Genomic DNA, 22,005 nt, shown 5'->3' on the forward strand with positions numbered 1-22,005 from the left:
TTAAGTATTGAACTAGTATATAAATTTATCAGAAAAGGAAATAATCTTTAGATCTCTTTTAATTTGCATATATTCAGTTTTCTCTTACTAAGTATATATGTTATTTAAATCATTCAATGATTTTGGACTTGTTTTGAAAATTATGTAAGTGATAGAAACAAGAATACCATATGAGGCAAGTGTAACATCTTTCCTCTTCCTGTGTCTCCCTAATATATCTTTTGGACAATCACTTACATTATTAACACATAACTAACTTGAGTTTAACATACAATTCAAATACTTCCAAAATGCATACAGATACTTGAATAAATTGGAACAATATAGAAATGTTTAGTAAAGCAGCATTTCCTTTCCAGACACATCTCATTTTCTACAAATATTTTAGAAATTATTAAATAAAAGTCATTCACCTTTTAACTGACATATCTTTCCATTTATCTCTTTTTACTGTCAGTAAATTCGGCTTTACCTGAATCTTCTGTCATATTAATTAAATAGCAAGTACCTTCCTTATATTGAAGCTTATTGTTAATAACTTTCAGCATATTGCATTGTAGCCTTAGTATCTTAAACTGACACAAGAAGCTGAGTCCATATAAAAGCAGATATCATCTTCCTTCAAACTGGTCATGTGTATTAATACTCAAAATATACTGCTAGTGTCCAGTAAGATCTTGCTCTATTCTCAAAAGTTCCATACTTTTCTTTACGGTATATCTGAAAAAGCAAATGAGTTAAGAAAAAAAAATGTAATTCAGGTTTTAAGGAAATATTCACAGGAGTGCTTCATCAATAGACGCAATCTCCAGTTTTAAATGAGTTTATTTAAACATTTCACCAAGCACATGGAATCTGATCCTGCCACTTTCTTCACAGAGGAAAAACAAACTTTTACAAAATATTATTTGGCAAGAAGTGATTTGTGAAATGATGAAGAGTATTTCTTCCCCTCTCATGTGTGGTTCTAGTAAAACATGTAAAGTAAAATGCTTACTCCTCAAAAGGAAGAATAAAACACTGTGGATCAGAGGGGTAGAGTTCATCTATTGTGGCAAAAGCTAATGAATTCACAGACAGAGAAATAACATACTTAACTATTGCAAATCAGTATACAAAATGCTCAGTTATTTTTCAGCTTAGATAAAAGAGTATTAGTCATTTATCCTTTCAGGTTTCACCTATAAGGAATAGCAGAGAAAATAGATCATTTGCTTCTTCTTGTAGGAAAAACAGGAAATCTACTATAAGCCAGGTTTTATGCTAGTCACTTTATAAACATAACTATTTAAATCCTCACAATAGCGATAAAATGAGATCAGAGAAATAAAAAAAAAAACATTCAAATTCAACCATAAAAGCTAATTATGAAAATAAGACTTTAACCCACTTTATCTTACTTCAAAGTTGATCTTTCTCTAACAGACTTATCAAAATCTTCTATTCCAGAACCACTATGTGTAAGAATAAATTTTACAAAAAGATAGACTATTAGCCTGATTTGGGAATAAAGTTTTGGCCCTGATCCTAGAAGTTCCTACCTTATAGAAAACCAATAGTGTCTATGGTTTTAAGAGCTACACCACTTAAAATTTGTAACTTTATCATCAAGTCACATGTGTACTCCGTACCACAATTTTCCATCTGTAAAAAATACAATAAAGACAATAGCAGTACTGCCTAGGGTTGTTCTGAGAATTAAAGCAATAATTTACACAAAGAACTTAGAGCTATTTTTAGCACACAGTAAGTATCTTAGGTCATTTTACAATTTACAATTGGAAGAATTAATAATATTTATATTAACACAACATAGAAATGTAAGAGAACCTAAAGTTGTAACTGCTATGTGGAATTTAAGAATCTTAACTTTGAGTAGGATACATTTAAAAAGACCATTGATAAGAACAGTGGAGAAGAAATATAGAGAAACATGAAAATGATTTCAATTTCTATAACATATTATTTAGAATTAATCATAAACACTTAAATATGGGTTAAATTCGCAGTATTCTAAAGAAGGAAAATATTCAGGTTAAGTTTGTATTTCTGAAACAAAAAGTAAATCGCAACCATAATATTCTTCTAGAAAGAGCTTAAAGTTTCTGGGTGTACTGGTTTGATCTTTATTTGAAGGGAGAAGCATAAAATATAAGATTCTTCATTTACTCCCCCTCCCTACTTGAGAAGGGGAAAGAAAGGAGAGAAAATTCACTATAGTAACGGTTAATTTTTTCAAAGTGCTCTAAACATTTTAGATATTCAGTGTAGACTATACCAGTGTGGAAGCTATTGAAGGATTAATAAATCTGTTCTGAAGATTCCTACTGCAAATGTGGCAGGTGGGAAGGGTATAGATGGCCTAAGGTAAAATCCTTGACAAGACAGAGGGTATCTGGATTCTGAACTGGATGAGGCTATGACAAGCGATTGTAAATTTCCTTTTGCAGTCTATAATCTTGTCAGAAACTAAGGCAATTCTCTCTGTCGCAATTTTCATTAATATTTAGACTAACTTTAATATAGAAAATAGACTGAATACTGGGTATAAACGATTTTATTGACTCAACCAGTAGATAGTTTTGTAGTTGTTTTTTAAACCAGTTGCAATAATTTCAAAGCTAATATTATAAAAAAGAATTAGTATACACAGTTTTATTTATATTTTCTGAGTGTTATTTTCTGAGTGTTATTTTCTGAGTAACATTACATCTCAAAGATAAACAGTCCTATAACATATTAGAATATTCCTAAGTTTTATCATGTATATCAATAACTGATGAATGGAAATGGTCTAAAAGCAATCTACAAAGAATAACAGTATCATATTATTTAAGTAAATTAACCTTTTCTAGACATGGCATGAGGAGTATGACTTGACGAAGATTTTTTTTTTTTTGAATTAATATAGACACTCACAGTAGAGGAAGTGGTGGTAAACAATGTGGACCTTCTCTGCAACATTGAGGAAAAGCTGATAAAGCTGGGGTATCAACCATAAAAAGTAATTTTCCAATCATTTTCTTATCTTCTGGAGAAATGCAATGAGGACAAGAAATACCCATTTGTGTTCTAAAGCATTCCAACCCCACCCAAGGAGCAAATTACTCAAAGGAGAAGAATATACAATCTATTTAATCATCAAGATTTAAATCCCAAATAATAAAAACAATTGCATATTTTTCTCAAGCTCTTTAATAAAACTTATTCCTGATTCTTTGCTTCCACATTATCTTCATGAAACTATATCTTCAGAAATTCTAATATGAATTCATCTAAATTGATTGAATAGATTTCTATAAGAACAAAATAATTTTTATATAAATATGTACAAAACAAAAAGAAAGTCAAGAAACGGGTCTTTATTTGTAATAATTCATATTATTATTTGAGTTAAAAGTTATTTCTAAATATATCTGCAGTTCTCTTAAGGTGAAATAAATATTTTTCTCTCAATAATGATGAAAAAAATTCTATGACATTAGAAATCATTTAACAAAACAATTTAGTTTTGAGTCTTGAAAGTAAGAAAAGATGTGACAGCTTTTTTGCATGGATTCCTAGTGAGGTAGTAGGTTTTTCAAGATAGATTAGCACCAGAGATACAGAGGGGAACATTTCGGTTTATTATAAAGAAAAAATTTACAAAGATGGCACAAGATAGCTTCAGAAATCTTAATCCTGATACAGTATTTAAAATTTTATTATAAAGATAAACATTCAGAAATGGAGGAACCAATTAGAATTTGTAATCTCATTCTAATACTGTATTTTGGAAATATAAATGTAAATAATTCTATTGAATTATAGGCAGGCTCTCACGCTTCTCAGGATTCTTTTTATATATATATACATATATATATATGTATGTATATATATATTTTTTGGTGGGTGTGATTTTATTATTGCTCTCAATTGCAACTCTGTGAAACAACCTCCACGTTGGTCAAGAGCCCACTTGCTTTGTGCAAATTGCCTTGGCTGCTATTTCATGAGAAGAAAAAGGTTATCTGCTCTGAGCATCTCTTTCTAGTTCAGCATCTCAATGTTTTTCCCTTGCCTTCATTCTCTCTTTACTCAAGAAAGTGATGTTACTTTCATTTGAATTTACTCTAGTTTGAACTTTCCCTTCATTTTCCTAGAACCTTTAAATCCAGGCATATTTCTCTGCCCTAGAAAACGTCTTCCCTTTTCCTTCTCAAGATATAACCTTATTTTTGGTTTCCCCTTTATTGTCAAACATTTACAAAAGTCCTATTGTATCTCTGTTACACATCTCACCATTTGCCCATTTTAACTCTCCTGAAACGTGAATTTCTTCTCATCACTGTGTCAAAAATGCTCTCATTAAGGTTAGCAAACCACCTAGCCATAAGTTTCAAAGTAAAATAGAATCTTACTTTATTATTTACTACTTTCTTTATACATGCTCTCTTGTTAATAGTATCACCACCCTCCCAATCACTCAGAATTGTCTTGGATTCCTCATTCTCCCTTACTCCTTCCTTGACCGGGTTCCATGACCAATTTATGACCAAAATCAATACATTCTACTTCCTTTCATTGTGGAATGAGATTATTGTCCTGAGGAAAGCACAGAAAATCTGAAAGAGAAACTTCAAGTATTATGATAAGATTGCTGAGAATAAAACATAAAACTTCCAAGAGACACTGAGACTTAACCAAGACTTAACTATGAGGACACGGCCTCCCATGTTCCAATAAATAATTGCCATTGGATGTATTGATCAGTAGAAGCTGAACATTATGTTTTTCTCTGCACAATAAAGGCTTTCTAGGAAAAATGAGGAATGGACTCTAATAAATTGCTTATGTGGCCCCTTTCTTAAGGCAAATTCACTTTTGAAATGTGGCCCTTACTTTTGGTGTTGATTTCAGTCCCCTACAGGAGAGTTACCTACCATGTCGCATACCTTTTGGTGTTGATTTCAGTCCCCTACAGGAGAGTTATCTACCATGTTGCATACTTTTTATCACAAAGCAAAATATGTGGCACTGACTTTGAACTTTCAACTGTAGCTGGAAGGATTTGGGATGCTGTATTAGCTAGCTTAGATCAGCTAGCCTGTATGCTATTAGAAAAGCTGATTGGTTAAGGTAATGGCATCATGGAGCTTTTCTTCTTTTTATTACATTTTTGATTCTTTGAGTCAGTTAAATTTCTAAGATACAGTTAAAATCCAGTTTTTAGATAAAGCAATTTATTAAAATGTCAGGCCAACCTCATCCTAGTTAAATACACTATAGATAAAATATTCTTCTAAACATTTAAATATTTTAAGCATCAGAGAACTTGGTTTATCTTATCATTAATCAGATCACCTACTTTGTTCTTGAAAAGTATTTCTAGAATTTTAGCCTTCTTTAGAATTTAGTATTAAATTCAATGTTGACTTAGCATTAAGTATTTAGAAACAGGAAATAAATCAATTGTTGGAAGTATATATACTTTTTAAAATTTCTCTTATTTATTTTTTATGCTAGTTTCTGGAGATACATTCTCCCACTATTGTGCTCTTTCTTGTAGACTACCCAAAGAAGAGATACAAACATTTTTACACACAATAGAATAATACAAAATAATAAGTAATTAAAACATATCTCCCAATATGATTATTCTAGAGTCACAGCTTTATCTAGTTCCATGATTAAAATATGCTTCATAGATTTTCTGAGTAATAAAAAGACTTTGTTTTAAATTGTAAATATTTATATCTGTTATAAACATGAAGTATTTAAAGCAGATATTATTCTTTAAAATATGTTTAAATGTTGACACATTTTTATTGATTTTAGAATAAATGTAAAGAAAAGCTTATTGAAAAAGAAATAAAAATATATATATTTTTTTTTTTAAGAATATAAACTTGGATAAAATTAATTTCATTTGCTGTGGTTACTCATTGACACAGAAAATTTATAGCATTGACCTCTGGTTTGTTTAGTATTACATAGATAGAGCCAAAGAGTCAAGATAGCTCCTTAAAAAGAAATCTACTTACTCTCTACTCAATAAAGATTTATGAAATAAAGCAGAGAAGAGACTGAGCAATAACCTGGAAATTTAATTTACCCTATAATTAATATAAATAATTTGGGAACGGAAAGGTGTTGATTTTCTTAGGTACAAGGATTGCTGTTTTAATTTCTCACTTATGATGTCTACTTCTTATTAGAGTGTATTAAATGGAAACGAAGTAAGAATTGTGCTGGAAATTCTTAAACACAAACATGACGAAGGACATAATAGTATTTCAGAAGTTAAGATTGCCCTCAAGCTATTTCCCAGCAGTTGACTTTCTCCAATCTGAAGTTAAATTTCTTGATTTCTCTCTCCCCTCATTCTAATTGATCTTTTGCAAAACAGCCCAGGTTTTCTTCCTGGAGGAGAAAGAAAATAGAAAATAAATTAGGACAGATGTCACTCTGCTGATCAGACATACAAGGTGCTTTAAGCTTTGTTCCCATTCTTGTTTTGTAAGCTATCACAGAGCTCCACATTCCCACAATTCAGCCACACTGGCAAGTTTCTTCTCCCTAGAAGTTACATGCCTTTTCACATCCTAATACCTGTTTTCTTTCTTTATGTTTTTCATTCACTTCAGAATGCCTCTCCCTCCCTACATTTATTTCTTATTTAACTAAGAATCTGGCTGGATGTGACTTCTTTCACAAAGCTTCTTCTAGTAACTCAGCTAGAATTTCTTGTTCCTTCCAATGTGTCCTGATTGCAACTAGAATATAAGCTCCTTCAGAGCAGAAATCTTATGGTCGATGATAATAAATGCTTCCTAGGTTTAATTAAATTGAACTTCAGCCTCATCTAAAGTAAAAATTTCTCTATGAAGCATTTTCTGATCATCTATTAAATACAACTTCTTCTCTTGAGTGCTATTGTTCTCATTCTTTTATGCCACTGACTTTACTCTTATAATTAATATGGAAAAATATCGCTAAAAATATATGCTATGAAACACAGTGGCAAAAAGATAATGTTTTCTGGCATGGACCCTACAGTGAATTGCATGCTATAGGTGCTCAAATATTAACTAAATGGATTTTTTTTCAAAAATCTTCAAATATCTATGTTTCGGTACTAAAAAACACTACCTTCACATCCACATGGTCAAGTTAAGCATCAGCTTTGTGACGCTATGTGATCTTTATAAGATCCTAAACATTAAATTTAAACACAAGCTTTAAGAGTGAGTATACATAGATGTTACTATAAAATTAATATTTTTGTTATTTTTAATGTGAATTTTTCAATTATGCATTACTCCATAATTAAAAGTATAAACATCTTGTTTTTACAATAGAACTGCTATCAGGTCATTTGAGTCCCATAAAAGCTTTCCCCTAAACTTAACATATTAATGATATAGTTAGATCCAAAAAATATTACTAATTTATAGTCTAGAAAGATAAATTTTATCTACCTATGAACAATTTAAATGTACTTTCCTTCTCAATATAATAGTATTCTCATTATTAAAGAATTAAATCTTTCTTGATACTTCTGAGGTAAAAAAAATAATGAACCAATTCTGTTTTACTCAACAGAGAAATAGTACAATGTGTTATTGTAATCTGACTTGTATCCTACTTGTAAAGCACTGAGGATTATTTTAAATTATGATGTTAGATTAGGCTTTCTGTAGCTTAGTATATTATAATGTAATATAATTGCTAAATGCAAATGAGACATTGTACAGCTTCTCCATAGAATTGTTCATGAAAGCCAAGCATTTTACATATTACAGTGAAGTACATGTTATTAAGAAACAAATTATACTGAAACTTAATTTGGTATGAAGACAAGATATTGTAGCTTTATAATCAGTGACAGTACAGTAGGATATGTATACAGCAAATCTGTTACCTACCAAAAAATTCAACTATCAAGAATATTAAATATGCCAGGAGTGATAGCACTGTAATTTCAAAGATTTCCACTTGTTCCCTTTATTTCATGTCTGAGTTACTCGTGAAAGTTACTTTAGCTTCCAAATACTGACCGATTGTTTTTTGTTTTCTTTTTTTTAGCCAAACAAAACCTGAGATTCATCCACTAATACTCCAGGGAAATGTGGAAAAGATAAATTCTACCTCGCATCTTTCAGGGTAAGAACTTCCTATCTCATTCATCTGTAACTATGAGTATAAGTTTTAATTATATTAAAATTAATTTTTAATTAGTATTGATTAAAATACTATTAATTACTAATAGTGTTAATTACTAATGACTTTATTACATGTAAATATCCTGTCTTTCAACTGTATTTTAAGTAGATAAGGGAAACAGCCATACTTTGCACTCTTTTTCTCCTGGCCTAGAGTGAATTTGGAATCAACCCCAAGATAGGGAATTAATTTAATCTCCTTGAAAATAATGTTCTTTTTCCAAAAAATACCCTGCATCAGACGACCTCTACAGTCTCTTAAAAATCAAGGATTCTCTGAAATGTGATCTAATAATTGCTTTTAAAAAATAACTGAACTAATTAAATTAAGCAACAAAATCATTAGAAATCAAGGCTCTATGGGGGAAAAAGTATAAATACACAAACAACAGAATCATGAAGAAGGCACTGTTTTAGATCAGAGTATTCTGTGAACTCTCAAAGACGTCTTTAGAGTCGATGAGGATAAACCATGTTCCTGCCATCCAATCACACTGAAACATTTGGCTCTGCCTAACACATGTTATCTCTATACAGATTGTGGGGAGATGGTCATTGGGAGAAAAGAAAGGTGAAACCACAGCAATTAGTAGTACAAATGGCAAAATGGCTTACAAATTATAAAACAAAACTCCTCAATGATATGTTTCTTACTATTTCTAATCATAGCATTCATTAAATATAACACTATTAAAAAAGAAAAAGAAAAAAAGAAAAGACACCAATAGGTTTGTTTCATGCAGAAGAAACCAGCTCAAAAGCAATTCATTATTAATGCCTGAATATTCTTGCTAAACAGTTCTGATTATTTCACAAGAAAGAGGTCATGGTAGTGGAGAAAGGGATTTAATCAAATAAACTCTCAATCTCTCTCCAAATAGCATTTTCATCCAGCTGCATGTAAATTCATCAGATGACTAGCCTCCAAAAGCACAGGCAAGGTTAATCTGCTATGACTGTTAAAACTTCTATGATATGCCTATTGAATAAAGAATTAAAATGAGATGAACCATGCAAGTTACCCCAAATTAGATATTCTTTACTCACAAAATACATGAAATTTCCACTGTTGAAAAGAAACAAACAAATAAGCCAAATTTATTTCACTTAAATTAGAGTTGATTGTTAATTTTGTAATATTGTGTAGCTTTAATTGATTAGGAATTTTTAGGACTTCCCTCCTTTAGGTTCTAGGAATCCAAAATGCTTCCACTCTGGTAGGAATTAGCTAAAAACCTTAAAACCTCAAAAATCATATAAAAGAAAGAGAGTTGTAATAAGTTTTACACATTTTAAAAATCATGCTGATTTACTTTTACGTATATGCAAGGTTATAAAAGTCATCCATTTTATCTAAAGGCAATATTGCTGACAAATATTACTGAGTGTGTTGGTGATTTATTACTTAAAAGATAAATGTAATTTTAATTTCCAGTTTTCAAAATGTGAAAATAGATAGAAATAACATCAGAAAAGCATATATTAGTGTGCATTTTCACAGACAAGGAAAATACATATAAAGATAAAATAACTGCACAGACACATTTTACTAATATATTTTTGTCTGCTTCATTTTCCATGAAATTTTATAATTGTGTATAAACATATTATCAAAGTTAAAAGCTTGCTTTAAAATATGGCAAGGTGTTCGATATATTTTACTTTGAGGATAAAAAAACCTAAATTTATTTTCTTAAAAAAATATATAGAATTATGCTATATAGGTGTTTCTAGAATTTAAGAAATATGTAAAAGCATAAATATTTTTTTACAAAAATATACAATTTACTTTCAGTATTTATAATTTAAATAAAATTTTAAAATGAAGCAATGTCACAATCATGAACATATTTAAAAAATTTTAAAGCATCTATGATATCTTCACTGTTTGAATAATAATTTTGTGGATGTTTTTAATTTATAATTTCAAATCCATTTGAAAACATACTACAACATGGTAATGTTTAATTCAGTCTATGGTTGTTACAACAATTCTTCGACAATACTTTTTTTACCTGCTAAATTTATAAAATTTCTTTTATATTGTATATTTTATTTTTATATTTAAGAAATCATGCAGCAGTTAATAAATCTTCTTTAAAAATATGAAAGTGTTTTTCTGCTGGCATTTTTTGCCCTCTTAGCTCTCAGCACTTTCCTTGAATTTTAGACACCATTTTACATGAGGACAATTTCTAAAAAGCAAAATATAACTGTCTAATTAAGGACTGTGTGATTGGCTAATTCGCAGTCTCTGTGACAGTTGTGACAAATACACATATTGGCACAGCCCTAACCTCACTTCACAGTTTGCAACACAAAGATGGTATTTTCAGAAATGTGGAGAACAGTCTGATACAAAGCTTCACCTTGTCTAGTGCTATTCCATTTAATTTTTTATTAACTGCCTGAACATATGCCATTCTAGAAGAGGGTAATAGTTACAAAATGTCAGCAGAAACATTTAAACTGCTAAAATGTAAATGATTTTATAAATTTGTAATGAAAGGTAATTGTCATGTGGGAAAAGTAACAGAAAAACAGATAAGTGTAAATGCAAAACTGGTAAAAAATACATCTTATTGGTTGAAGGTAGGAAAACCTAAGTATATTTTAATGAATACTCCAAGTAGTATTTAAATAAAATTAGATTCGTAAGCAGAAAATGTGAATTCTATAATATTTTATTTTCTAACATTAGGAAAGTTCATAATAATGACAAGAACTCATAGAACTTTAATGTGCCAAATTCAATAAACAGTAGGACATTAAGATGTTTCACCTCGTTTAAAAAAATTAATCAATCAGTCAAAGTAGGATAATATAAATAAAAAGTGTCTACGGTATTAGCACAATAGCTTTAAGAGCACAATATTTAAACATGATTAGTTTGTTTCTTTATTTTTCCACTACGATGAAAAACAATTTAATGATTAATCCCTTCAGCAACATAACGCTGGGTCAGTACTTTCAGATATGTCAAGAAGAAGACTACGGCAAGGAACTGAGTATTTCCTCAGCCACCACACAGAGCAACTACCTTCCAGTTAGGTTTGCGGGCAACCATCTTTAAATGCTTGAGCTGTTCTGCGTGGCCATGACAAGATTTGCAATTCTCTACGTTTATTTACACACCATCACCTCAACTAGACATCACATGGAAGTGGCATGGTCACAGCTGACCCCAGGGTAGTCCCTGTCTCTGCCGATCCAATTTCACTGTGCTCTGCAATTGAACTGCAGTCATACTGTAGAGGATGTATGCATAGGACTCCGTGCCACAATAAAATTAGCAGAAGCTTGTCAGGGGGCATTTTCTTGTTTTACAGTGACAGACCCTGGACAAACAGGTCTGCTTTCTAGAAATCCATAGAGATCTGGCTCTCTTGAATGTATATGAGCCCAGCATACTTATGTCACAGTGTTCTATATAGTAAGCTTGTTATGTAATAGTTTCAGAACAATGTTAAGCTTTTGTTGTATTTTTTGTTTCCTCTTCTCATTTTTCCGGGGCTGTAAATTGTCTATGAATAGACTATTTCTTTGTGATTTGTAGAAAAACAGCTTCTGTTTTTTTAATAATAGTCACTGAGAAAAATTTATTCTTCCTGAAGAAAAAAATGCAACACAGATCTTTCATATTTTGAAAGCAAAAATTCAGACTTTTTTTTTGCAGTTTGATAAATTAAACTTCAAAAGTCTGATTCCTGAATCCTCATTTTACCTGTAAAAATTAGTTACATCACAAGCAAAATCTGTCTAAGAAGACACATTTAAAATATACTTGAAATAAATTTAAAAGGTTCTTTGTTTAAGATGAAATGTTAAAAGAATAATATGGTAAATAGATTAATTTTACCATTTGTGGGCAGAACATTTTAAAACATAATATGTTTTGTAATCTGGCTTGAAGTGATTTTATTAGATATTCTGTGCAGTTCTTACATCAAACATTCTCAGAAGCCCTAGGATCATTTCATATTCACTGGAAGACAGAAAGAAATCCAAAACCTAGTTAAATAAATTGTTCATTTATTCCTTCCCTTTTATGCACCAATATCTACATGTGGTCATTAATTATAAAGAGACTATTATAGCACCATATTTTCATGCAATACGATGTCCTGGTATATATCAAAGAAGTCCCATAATTAAAACAGAAGGGCCACAATGACAATTAAAATTACAATCTATATGAGGAAAGAAAGTACAGTTCTGCAATTTTTCACCCTGTCACTGTCAGCTGCATGGAATATTCTGGTCACGTCTCTTGTAAAGCAGCCTAAATTCTTCTTCACCAATGCAACCTCAAAAGCATTATCAGCACCTAAGCAAAATCCTATGCAAGTATAATTTAATACGAAGCCACAGTTTGCAAGTAATAGCGTATAAAGTGATATTTAAGTGGTGTTTTAAGCACACTTCTGATGGCTACAGCCGCTTTTCCCTGGTAAATGCATTTTCCTTTGAGTAGTGATTATGAGTCCTAGGTGAAGAGGTCCTGTGTGCAGGTCTGTCTGTAAGCCTTACTTCCAGCTGCCAATCTTTACTTCACAGTGAAGAAAAAGCCACATAGCACCTTGTTCTTACTCTTGTATGCTGTCATCCCCTGAGCCTGATAACACAAAATCATTTCCACATAACACTTTCCTGCTTCTGCCTCTTAAACCTTGAGACCTACACATTGTGCATGCACTTGCACCCTTGGCAACCGGCTCCCCTGAAGCTCCTTCCTTTGAACCATCAGAGTCTTCCAGCGGACTATTTTTAACACTTATCTTGGTAAATATCTGCATTAATGGAGTACAAAGCTTTTTGGTAGCAATATGTATTTGCTACAATTTATTGTCTATAAAAGTCACGAGCAGTGAATTATTACTCTTAAAATTGTGTTTTTCTTTATAATAACTTTAAACTGAGCACTCATATATGAAGCATGCAATGGAGATTGAGAAGGTTTTGTATAATAAAACTGTGACATGGTCATTTTTTCCAGTTTTGCATTACAGAGACACACTCATGCATGGTGCTTTTTAAATTCTTATTATGTGTGAGGTCAGGGGGTCGAATGTCAGAAAGTACTGTTAATTTCACGGGGTTAGGGGAAAGTAAATTCAGAGGGAATACAGATCACTTAGCACAGAAAACCAGCTCCTCTGAAGTTTGGTTTTACATTTGTTAACCATATCCTTCAGCTGACGAACCATTGAGACCACAGTGACATTCTGGGCCCAGATATAATGGCTTGACATGCTGCAGTGAGAGTGTGATTCTGTCGCCCTGCTCCCCGTGCCAGCCTCAGCCTTCTTCTGAATCGATGAAGCACTAAAACTCCACACAACTGGAACTGAACAAAGCATGTTGCCATTTGGGCTGTGATGTTTAAATTATGGAGAAAGCAGTCAGGATGTCTTAAAGTTCAATCTGACAAGAAATGTAAAATATATTTTTGTCTTCATTCTCTGGGAAGGTAGCATCTTACACTGCACAGTATCACTACCCAGAGTCCTTTTAAAGTGGTTCATAATAGAACATCAAAGACCAAATTCTTGCATTTCAGAGCTTTTTCACTAATCAAAAAGACACCTTAGCATTTGGCAAAGTTTCTGGGAAAAAGTAATAACCTAGATAATATTGTTTTATTCAGTTGGCAGTAGAGGGCTATACTTCCTTTATTTCACTATTTGTTCTGAAAGACAAAACTAACATGCTGGCACAGACATGTATACCCATACAAGTTTTACAACTCACCACCAACAACGACAAGATAAAACGATGGTCTGTTTTATGGTTATGCTAGGTGAGTAATAATCAAAATATGTTTTAACGGGAGGACTGTGGACATGTCGAACTGTGATAAAACCTGTAATTTTAGTTAAGCATAGTTCACTGGGCTGGTAGAGACAGATGCTGATAGGTTTCGTTGAGTAATTCTTATTTTATTAGTTTAAAAAAAACAATATTTTTCAGATTCAAAACTCCAACTGGGCTCAGCTGCCCCCTTATAATTAAATTTTAATGACTTAGGCTGAATATTTGTGTTTTGGCAGCATGCTTAATAGTGTTAGCATTTAAACGGTTACAACTAGAGGTTGAGGGGAGGAACTACACTGCAAGTCGTAGGTGACGTTTCTGCAAAGACACTCTGGTTGACTGGGATGCTGTGGGATTTAGCGGGACATATAGCCACAGGTCAAACAGTTGTAGTAACTCACTAAAAAATAAATTAGAATAAAATATTACATACTCTAAATTTCTCAGTAGCTTGAGGGTCAATGTTTTTCAGTTTTAATACTTTTTCTCAAGAAGTAACAGTACTGTATATGTTTGTATGCCAAAAGGTCTATTGGTAAATAAAAGCTGTATGTGGCACTGCTCATAAAGATCACCCATTCTCACAAAATGGCAAGAACAATTCAGGCACACATTTTAATCAGTTCATTTTTTTAAAGAATTATTATTAACTTTGCAGTCTTGTATTTCACTGGCTTTCTTTTATAATTAAAAGCGTTTCCCCCTCAAATTCTCTTTCCAGCAAGCAGCCTGTTGCCTGAAGTTTTAATCCTTCATTACTAGTTAAAACAAAATCACCAATTAGGCACATGAACACGTCTGTATTAATCTCATTAAGGTGATGGCACCAAATAAATTGGAACTATTTTTGTGCTTTTACTGTGTTCCTATGGCTTTATCAGGCCCTGTGGTCATATACAAAGACCTCGAAGCTTAGTCATTTAGAGTCATTCGGTTGTGGACTGAATGTGGCATTACCATCTATGGCTGAAAATTGCTTTCAGCTTTTAAACTGCACTGACTAGTCTGTAGTTAATCTTAGATCATTCACTCGCAAAATTAAATGAGCCAGAACGATGGTCTTTTTTTTTTTATAAAATAATACATCACAAAACACTTATTTGCCCTGCCCAAAAGAGAGATCAAATTCATTTAAAATCCCATAAAACAGAGTTGTGAATTTTTAATTTTATTTAGTAGCAGAGAAATAGAGGATAAGCTATCTTTCTGCAGCACATCATTGCTATAAATTTACATATGGAACATGGTTTGATGCTTAACCAACCTTTAATCTACCTTTGATGTATACTTCTACTTCAACGTGGTCATGTGACACCCTTATTAATGCAAATGTAAAAAAGACTGTTTTGGATCTCTGATGTAATTAGCCAATAAACCATGAAGAAAAAAAAGGAAGAGTGCCTACTTGAGTCACTGGAGTTGCATATAAAGTTCACAGTTATCACAGAAGAATAACCTTAAGAAACTAAGTTTAAAATTTTTACTTCATTTCTATGTTTTCTGCTTAAGTAACTATTGAAGACTATTTTATTATGCCAGTGATAGTCAACTAAGATTTAATTGCTAAATAATTTGTTTCAAAGGAGTAAACCATTTTAATTTCCATAAGATTTTTATCTAGCTTCTCGTAAAAGTAAAATCACATTGAGAGATAAATGCTAACTGAGGCAATGGGTAATGCAATCCTTCTTATCCTGATTAGCATATTTTATAATTGTTTTAAGAATATCATCTTTTAAATGAAAACATTGGTTATATTTGTTTCCTACTGCCCTTTCCTACAATGTGGGCCAAATGTCTATGTATTGATTTTGACAGTCACTAATTTTAGGCTCCAAAAACTTGAGCCACCACAAGTGAGGTGAGGTCACCTCATAATGCCAGCTGGAGACAAAAAGTTTGGATATTTGAGGAGCTGACCCAGTGAGTTCCCTGGTGGATGATAGGACGCTAAGGTTAGATATTGGAAAATAAGGTTCATGCTACTCTGTCAGTGGGGCTGGTGCAAGCTGCCTGTTTGACAAAGAAGGTGGTGTGTGGTCTGGACCTCAAGAAAAAGGAAGTTAGCCACCCAGATCAAAATTACCCTGTCGGTCATCTAAAAATGATTCTGACATCAGTTTAGGGAGACGAAAAGAAAATGGTAAAATAAAAAATATATATATAAGAGAAATTCATGGATTCATCTCAATATTATAAAATTCCTGAATTAAGACTATAATTGCCAAAGCCACATTGATGGCATCTCTTTATTTTTATTATATGTTGCAAATATACATGACTTAAGTTGTATAATTTCAGAATTTAACCATTTATTACTTCTAAAATATAGTGTTATAAGCATAAGTACAATAAAATAAGATGCATTTATATTTGAATGTTTTTTTTCTTAATTTAAACAAAAGGGAAATGAACTAAAATTAATAGTTACTCATTGGTTATATAATTATTTTGCCAACTAGGGACATGTCTTTCTATTTCATTTGTGATAACTCAGATAAAAAAGATTTTGTGACTAAAATATTATACTCATTTTTACTAAGAGTGTTCTCTCTGTCTTAAAAACTTTCTTGAGACTCGACTTAATTTTAAATATAACTCAGTTCCTTAAGTTGTATCATATTGCTAATTTAAAATAGGTATTACATATATATTTTTCAATACATTTTAATGATTTCAAAGGACATAAATCTATTCAAGATGTGCCTTTTAAGAATATGAGTGAAACAAAAGATATATATATATATATTTTTAAATCCTTTCTAAATATCAGGTGACCATTCTAAATACCGCAAAATAAAAGTTTTTTCCATCTAAAGAAAAATATCTGCATATTATTGTTTATTCTGTAAAATATTCCTTTTTTTAATAGCCTGAACCAAATAATTTCTCATTTTTACAGGCTTCACTTCACTTTTCTCACAGTGAATAAATTGCAACTTATTTCCATGAAATTCACAGATGACACAGATCTTTATTTTGCATAAAGGCATAAAGAAGTGTCTAATATCTTCAATATTCATCTGCTAAGTGGACATTTGCATTGGGTTAGAACGGAAAAAGAGCCCCAACCCTCCTGCAGTGACAGCTGTACAAAGGGATGACATCTGACAGCTGTGACAGTGCTGAAGGGAAACTCAGATGACTCGCAGCATCCATGATCCAATTACAGCACACATCCCTCTGACAGACCCAGCAGCTTGACTCCAGCGTTTGGAAGGACAGTATTGATCTCTTGTCAGAAACCAGTTGCCTGCCTGCAATTGTGTGCTGCTGAACTTTGAAAAGCTATAGTACCCTCTTAAATGATAGGGGCAGTCAGGTTATAGTATTCAGGTACAAAGAGAGGTGCAAAGGGTATCTGCTAAATGCTCTAAACTTGAACAAATCATAACAATATGACAGTCCAATCATACTCGAGGAGCCCAGCTGATCTAGCTGGCTACTGTCTGTGCTAATGGAAAGACAGCTCTTTGTGTTTAGTGGGATGATCTTACTTGATGAAAAGGCCACTGCAATTAGTGCATGCTGGTTGGCTGTGCTGGGTGACAGCAGCATGGATGGTATAATGGCAGCTGCCAATAACCCTAACTTCAAGAAAACAGACAATTAGGCCTTTGATCCTAACACTGTTAGTCCCTCTCCTCCAGACCTCTGCTTGGCTTTTACTGTAAACCTCACAAGGGTCATGTGGGACAGCCTCACCAAACAGAACAACCTGGTCAACAGGTCAATTACATTTCTCCTCTTGCTTCTATTTCTGCCTTCCTTAGAGAAAGAGAGGGAGAGGGGACAAGGAGAGGAGGGGAGAGGCTCATACAAAATGTAACAAACGTAAATATTTCCTTTCAACTATAGTTTAAAGGAAGCTAATATATGAGCACAATGTTTTAACATGCATATGTTTATTAACTATATATAATTATGTTAATTAATTATATTATTAGTACAATTAATATATTAATTATATTAATTAACTATATCATGATACCTACATAAAATATAAAAATAGATTTTTAAAAGTAAGATGATAAAAAACATGCTAAACTTATGATAGAGCTATCTATTAGATACATGTAGTGTTAAATGTTAAAAAATTATCACAATTCTAGGGTAATTAAAGTTTATTTCCAGTTTATCTTTATCACTTTATATTTTTATCTTTATTATTTTAGATGTATAATAATAGATAAAATATTCTAAAGACTTGGAGAATACACAAAACATAATGTAAATTACTTCAGTGCTTTTCATCCAGTGCAGCTCCAGAACAGGTAAATCACTAAGGTAGAAGTAAAACAAGTCAAATATTCAATGACACATACATGTACTCACATACAAACTCAGGTATACTAGTATAGACAAATCTACGGTCAGAAAAATTAATGCTAGTTTTGACAGCACGTTTACTAACAGTAGAATGATAAGAAGAAGATTAGCCTGGACCCTGAGCAAGGATGACAAGCAAATTCAGGAAGAGTTCCAAATTTTTAAAAGAATAGCCTTTGTATACCTCAAATTTAGAACTTTTCTTAACTTTAAAAGTTTTTTTTTTTCTGAAATTGTTGACTAGGTAATAAATATTATTAATTCAAGGAAGGGAGATATTAACAAACAAAATCTATAGGAAATGTTTACTGTTGGCATGTCATTTAATTGTAAGTATTGAAAAAAATAAGTTTATGTAAGTCTTAAATACTTTCTAATAAACTGGGTATCATGGCAAAACCAAAAAAACTGACACAAACCTGAAAAACATACATAAGCATCAATGTATGCTTCTAATAGTCGAATGTTAAAGAACAGTTTGGTGTTATTGAAAGATAAATAGGGTATGAAAACTATAGTTTCAGAAATTGAGAGAGAACTAAAGGTTAAAAACGTGAAATAATAAACTTTGAGAGAGTTTTAGAGCAGAAGAAAACTAAGATATAATAGTGTCTAAGGTAGAAGAAGACACAGAACCAATGTGCTGCAGAAATACAAACCCTTAATATACTTGTCAAGATACTCTTGTTCACCCATATGTAAAAAAATGATAATTAAAATACATGAGATCACCCAGATATAAATTGAATAATACAAAATTAGTGAGGTTGTGGAGAAATAGACATTCTCTTCTCCTTGATGGGAGTATAAATTATAACAGTCTTTCCTAAGGTTAATTCAGAAATACCTATCCAAAATCCATATTACTTTAATCAGAAAAATTCTTCATTGCACAGAGATTTATATGTAAGAGTAGTCATTCTAGTACTGTTTATAATGAGAAAAAATGAAAACACTTGAATACCCAGTAGGAGAGGATTAATTAACTATATCATGATACATACACAAAATAGAATAATATATAGCCAATAGAAAGGAGGTGGATTTATATAAACTGATATGAAATTTTCTCTAAGATATTAGTATTAACATATTTGTATAAAAGTATACACAAAAACAAACATATATGTATAAAAGTCTGTGTATTTCTGCATAAATGAATATGTATAAAATGTTTATATCTACATATATGGGCTTTATGCATATTAACATTTTTAGAAATACAAACAAGAAAATAGTAGTCATTATCTATCATGAGTTGGAGATGGTAAGGAAGGCTTACTTTTAACTTATGTTACCTTATATTATTTGCACATATCTGTATTATTTTGATATTTTTATACCAGTTAATTAAATGTTTTTATTAATGATCTTTAGCTATTAATGTAAAACTAGCAATGACAACTATTCATATAGATGGAACACTGAGAGGGAAAAAAAAGACACGGTCTCTAAAAGCATCATATGTTTAGAGATTTAAAATTGTAAAGATAGAATCCAAACCATTGATACTCTTCATTCCTTTATTAAACATTTATTAGATATTCTATCGTAGGTCAGATTTATAATAGTCTGGGAACATGAAGAGTAATTGGTAGTTTGTCTGCCCACAAGAATCTCATGGTCTAATTGGAAAGATTTAAAAGAGAAGAGTACAATGAAGAATGCTAAGTACCAGGGTAGATATGAGGCAAAGGTGATTTATAGTACAATAGGTGGAGAAATATTGGCACAGTAGGTCAAGGAATCCTTCCTAGAGGACACTAAATGTAGGCTCAGATGGCAAATGTGGTCAACTGAGGGAACTCATTGGCCCCAGATTTGAAATGCAGGAAACAACATGGGCTAAGAAAAAAGCAGTTTGACATGATTAATCCTTATAGATAAACCTGGACAAGAAAGTAAATATTCCCGAGAAAGAAAAGGTGATGAATGACCAAAAGCATTGCAGGTTTCCCCAAATTTTTAATTTATTAAGATAGTATAGACATGCAGTTGCCCAAGTATGTTGGAAAAAGAGAATCACCTGGACTCTTATCTTAAAAGAAACAGATTCTTTGGGCTCCCACAAATCCATCAAATTTAATTTATAATCTGCATGTATAACAAGTGTCTTGAGTGATTGTAATTACCTGACAAATTTAGAAAACATTTGTACGAAGTTTCAATATCCATGATGCTATTATTTTTTGGCCAGAGCTTGATTCACCTAAGAAAAAACTAGCAGCCTAAATCAAAACTTCTAACTTTAAATTTATTTCTACAAAGACAAATATTCAGTGAAATATATAACACGAAATCTTAATTCCACCAAGAGCCTATTATGAGATAATTGTTTATTTTCTTGACAAGTAAGTAAAAAGAATTATATTTCCTTGAAAGCATGTAACGGAATAAAGGTCCATAACTTCTTATTTATGTGAATTTTCATTACTAATTCAAATTATAAGATAATATGAACTTATAAACATTTTAAACTTAATGATTTTATTATTAAACTGAGAAAAGAGTTCTTCTAAATAATTTATATTTTAAATTATTTTCAGTCTTTTTCTATTTCCCTAAATTTTTGAATTATTTACTGACTAAAATACATTAAATTTTATTAATATTATTTTACCTACTCCACTAAATAGATGAATAACTTTACCAATAATAATTGACCATATTTTCATAGCACCTATTTTCTATAAGTCTGGAAATAAAGATCTCTTAAGGCTAATCCACAGCAAAGAAAGAGAAAATATATTTCTAGCTTCATTACAGCCTTCAAGATGGTGAGCTTGTTGGTTTGAGTATTATGCTTCTATGATCTAATTCTAAGCATTGATCTCCTTGTGGATCATTTAACTTTGTTCTGCTCCATTTCAAAATACTGTGTGTGCCCTTAAACCTGTCCATCCCTCAAATATCTGTCATTGGTCAAAAGTAAATTAGGAAAGAGGGTGGATGGTTTCACGGAAAAATATGCAACTCTTTGACTTAATTAAATTCAAAGCTCAATTAAATTTAACAAAAATTTAAAGAATTCTACGACAAATGTAAAACCATAAGCAATAAACCGAAACTCAAAGGTATTAAAATTTATTGTTAGAAATAAATATTTAAAGAGTTAAGCGTAGTAAACATAATAACAGAAATATAGTTAAGGCACAGGAGAGTGAGGATTATCTTATGGGAAAGTAGGGAAAAAGGATGTATTTATGAAGTTAAAATAATTATAAACTATAATTAAGAGTTCATCATATTTATAAGGTATTGGGAGAGGTTAATTCTGAGCAGAAAAATAGCAGACCCAAAGTGCTTTCAAGTTTGTGTGTCAGAAATTATAGCATTTTAGTATTGACTAAATGTATGTTCTGAGGAAGAGGAAAGATGCTCAATTCTATTGAGCTTTTTTTTCCAGATATTGAAGTATCTCATTCTGCTGTGTTCATGCTCCCAAAGAAGGTCTCCCCAGAATCTTCACCTACCCCATGCAATCTCCAGTTCCTAGAGAAAATTATGCAGAGGGACCATGCTGAGTAAAATTGCATTATTTATAACTGTAAGTTTCCTTGACAAACTGTGTTGGATCAACAATATCCTAACTTAAAACTTATTATTAAAGCAGTTCTGATGTAGTCCAAATCTTCTGTTATAAGCATTTCCAATTAAA

General features: G+C 31.5%; 1 long non-coding RNA gene and 1 other non-coding gene across 2 annotated transcripts in view; one reads left to right on the plus strand and one right to left on the minus strand.

The window, feature by feature from the left end:
- Positions 1–5,966: 5,966 nt before the first annotated feature.
- Positions 5,967–22,005, minus strand: part of LOC112470251 — a 133,019-nt gene continuing 116,980 nt past the window's right edge. Inside the window, exon 4 of the long non-coding RNA XR_003042892.1 lies at positions 5,967–6,402. This is a non-coding gene — a long non-coding RNA (uncharacterized LOC112470251). The remainder of the gene's footprint in view (positions 6,403–22,005) is intronic.
- LOC112470434 lies at positions 18,404–18,510 on the plus strand. The gene has a single exon (XR_003043004.1). It is a non-coding gene; the product is annotated as a U6 spliceosomal RNA (small nuclear RNA).

Source organism: Pteropus alecto, unplaced genomic scaffold, assembly GCF_000325575.1.
Source record: "Pteropus alecto unplaced genomic scaffold, ASM32557v1 scaffold3, whole genome shotgun sequence".
Classification (NCBI taxonomy): Eukaryota; Metazoa; Chordata; class Mammalia; order Chiroptera; family Pteropodidae; genus Pteropus; species Pteropus alecto.